Genomic DNA, 3,770 nt, shown 5'->3' on the forward strand with positions numbered 1-3,770 from the left:
TTAGCCATAAGCAACTCTAAACAGGTGGGTTTTAAGTTGAGATTTAAAGCCACCCAGTGTTTCAGCTGTTTTACAGTTTTCTGGAAGTTTATTCCAAATTTGTGGTGCATAGAAACTGAATGCTGCTTCTCCTCGTTTGGTTCTGGTTCTGGGGATGCAGAGCAGAACCATCAGGTCAGAGTCCATCACTACTCCCAGGTTTCGGGCTGATCGCTGGTTTTAGTTGTAATAACTGAAGCTGTGCATTGACTCTAGTTCGTTCCTCTTTAGGTCCAAAGATAATAACTTCAGTTTTGTTTCTGTTCAGCTGGAAAGTTTTGGCACATCCACACATTTATCTGTTCTAAGCATCTGTTCAGTGATTGGATGGGTTCAGAGTCACATGGTGACATCGTGATGTAGAGCTGTGTATCATCCGCGTAGTTATGGTAGCTGATCTTATTTCCTGCTATAACCTGAGCCAGTGGGAGCATATAGATATTGAATAGGAGGGTCCTAGGACTGAACCTTGGGGTTCCCCACATGTGACCTTTGACCTCTCTGATGAGAAGTTTCCGATTAAAACAAAGTAATCTCTGTTCTTTATGTAAGATTCAAACCAGTTGAGCACTGGACCGGAGAGTCCGACCCAACTCTCCAGTCGGTTCAGTAAAATGTCCTGGTCTGCATTGAGGTCCAACAGAACCAGAACCAGCACTGTGGTTCCCACAGTCCGTATTTATGTGGATATCATTGAGCACAAAAACCAGACTGGAAGGAGTCAAAGCGGTTGGTTATCGTTGGAAAGCTATTTAACTGTTGAAGCTTTTTCAATAACTTTGCTGATGAATGGGAGGTCAGAGGTCAGAGATCGGCCTGTAATTCTGCAGCAGTGATTTGTCCAGATTGTTCTTTTTTATCGATGGTTTGATAACTTCTGTTTTCAAACCAACCATCCAACCAACCATCGTTCTCCAGCCGACAGGAAGTTGGTCTCCAGCTCCGGTTCTTCCCACAGCATGCTGCTGCCACCACCGTCCCTTCCTGTGTGAAGCTTCCTGCCTCTGTGGGAACAAAGGGAACTTGTCAGAGCGTTATGTAAACGTTCTGATGAGCGGCGAAGCTTCTTCTCTCCATCAGCAGTCTCCATGGTGACGTAACCGACCTGCAGCTTCCTGACCGTCTAATCTGGACATCAGGATTAAAACGCTGCTCAGGGTGAATCAGCGCTGCTGAGCCTCGAGCCGCAGAGGCTGAACCAGCAGGTTGAACCAGAAGCATCAGCTCTGCTGCTTTCTGTCTTGTTTTCTTGTATTTTCTCTGTTTTGGTCTGAGATGTTCTTCTGGGTCAGAGGTTCTGATCCGCTGAGAGGAAAACTCTGGGTTATGACAGCCAACCTCCTTCAGGGGAAGCAGAAACAGTCCAGAACCGGCAGCAGAACCGGTTGAACCGATCCGATACTTGAGCCCAGACTCGGCGCCGGCTCTGTTTTCACTGTGGCTCTGATTGCATGAGTCCGGCTCGTCTCCCAGGTTCTGTTCAGGCCCCATTCCAACCTCACCTGCTCTTAGAGTGAATAATTCATGTTCTCCTGTGCGGTCAAACCGGGTCAGAACCAGAACCTGACTGAGGTTCTCCCAGCGATAGATTAGAACTAAAATGTCGAAGTTCACAGTTTGTTCAGGTTTTGTTCTGTTTGGAGCATTAAACTGCAGAACTGTTCTGGTTCTGGTCCAGATAAACCAGCAGACGGTTTGGACCTGCAGTCTCTGATTGGACCATGAAGTGTTCTAATGTGAACCAAACCGGGTCATCATCAGAACCATGATCCAAACCCAGCAGCTGAGATGAACCCCAGAAAAGAGAAGCAGCAACTAGACGGTCAGCAGCCGCTGCTAGCTAGCTGCTAGCTTAAATATGGTGTACCAGAAACAAGCCAATACAAAGGTTCTGACCCAAACCTGTTCATGTGAAACATAAAAGCAATTAATTCTGCTAAAATCAATAAATTAATGGAAATTAATGTGTTAAAGTCTAATTAAATACTTTTCTGTACCAGGTCCCAGGAACCTCTGGCTGTAATCGTTTGGTTGAATTCGGCTGCAGATGACGTTAATTTTCTCCAAGAATTAGATTCCGTGAGAAACGAGGAACCAACTTGGAGAACGCGGAGGAACCCTCCGGTTCTGATCCGGTTCTCCTCTTCAACCCAGATAACATCACCAGCTGAGGCCTCTGGGAAATGTGCTACGCCGCAGCCGGCATCAGAATCACTCATCCGGGCCTGGCACCAGCTCCTCACATGACCTTTGACCTTACCTCGTCAGGCCCCGTGTCGGGCTGACGGTCCGAATGTTCTGCTCCTTTCATCTCGTATCTGTTGGGTTCTGTGTTTCTGTGTATTTGTTTCTTGGTTTTTTCTGTGTCCTGTTCCCCTGCGAGTCTCTGTGATGTCCTGTCCTCCCTGTTGATTGATCCCAGCTGTGTCTCGGTCCCCGATTACCCTCCTCATGTATTTAAGTCAACCTGTGTCTTTGTTCCTCGTCGGGTCCTCATCGTATGTCACCGTGTCGTCAGTCTGCTCTCTGGTTTCTGTTGTTCTTGGGTTATCATTAAATCATCTTTTACATCACCTCTACCTGGGCCTGCCAGCGTCTTTCTCACCGCCTCCAAAACCACATCATGACAGTATCAGCCTGAGGTTCTATCTGCTGACGGGAACCAGTACCAGAACCGCTCACGGTCCGTCTGCCATCACAAACATCACAAATGCCTCTGATCGATATTCAGAGACCAGGCTGGGCGTTAAAACAAGAGCATAAAGTCAGAACAACGACACAACTTTACCAGAAAAATGTCTGAAAATACAAGAACAGAGAAGAAAGGTTCTGTAGTTCTGGAATCAGCCCGTCTGGTTCTGGTTCTAAAACTCCTAATGGAGATAAAACTGAGCTGATCCTCCTTTTCCACGCGAGCCTGAAACTGATCTGGGTTTGTGGCCATTTCCATGCCAACGGTGACTCAACGCTTCCCGCTGAGGATCCCACGCTTCTTAGAGGATCAGAGCGTTTCTATTTCTGCAGCCGAGAACGAAAAGCTGCAGCGAGTCAGCAGGGCACCGGGCCCCTCAGACCCCTGAGACCCCTCAGGCTCCCAGTCCCCTCTGATTCCTCCGGCCCCTCGGGTCCCTCCGGCCCCTCTGGTCCCTCAGCCCCCTCTGGTCCCTCCACCCCCTCCGGCCCCTCCGATTCCTCCGGCCCCTCGGGTCCCTCCACCCCCTCCGGTCCCTCGGGTCCCTCCACCCCCTCCGGTCCCTCCGGCCCCTCCGATTCCTCTGGTCCCTCAGCCCCCTCTGGTCCCTCAGTCCCCTCTGGTCCCTTAGTCCCCTCCGATTCCTCCGGCCCCTCTGGTCCCTCAGTCCCCTCCGGTCCCTCCAGCCCCTCCGATTCCTCCGGCCCCTCCGGTCCCTCAGCCCCCTCTGGTCTCTCTGGCCCCTGGGGCCCCAGATCCTCTCTGACCGGTCCTGGCTGCTGGTTCTGACCCAAACACCAGAACCTCCAGAGCCTCTGTGGTTCTTTCAGTTATTCCTGCAGGTGAGTGGTTGCCATGGAGACGCACGGCTCCATATTTAGCCTGCTGGCTGCTAATCCTGTTAAAGCAGCAGGAGGCTGTTCACAGAGTGACCCACTGTACAGACAGACTGATCCCAATCCCTGACCCCTGACCCCTGCTGGGCAGGCTGGAGGACGGACTGGAGGACGGACTGGAGGACAAACTGGAGGACGGACTG

This window comes from Poecilia latipinna, unplaced genomic scaffold (assembly GCF_001443285.1).
Source record: "Poecilia latipinna isolate Pla-1442-1.1 unplaced genomic scaffold, P_latipinna-1.0 Scaffold1969, whole genome shotgun sequence".
NCBI lineage: Eukaryota > Metazoa > Chordata > Actinopteri > Cyprinodontiformes > Poeciliidae > Poecilia > Poecilia latipinna.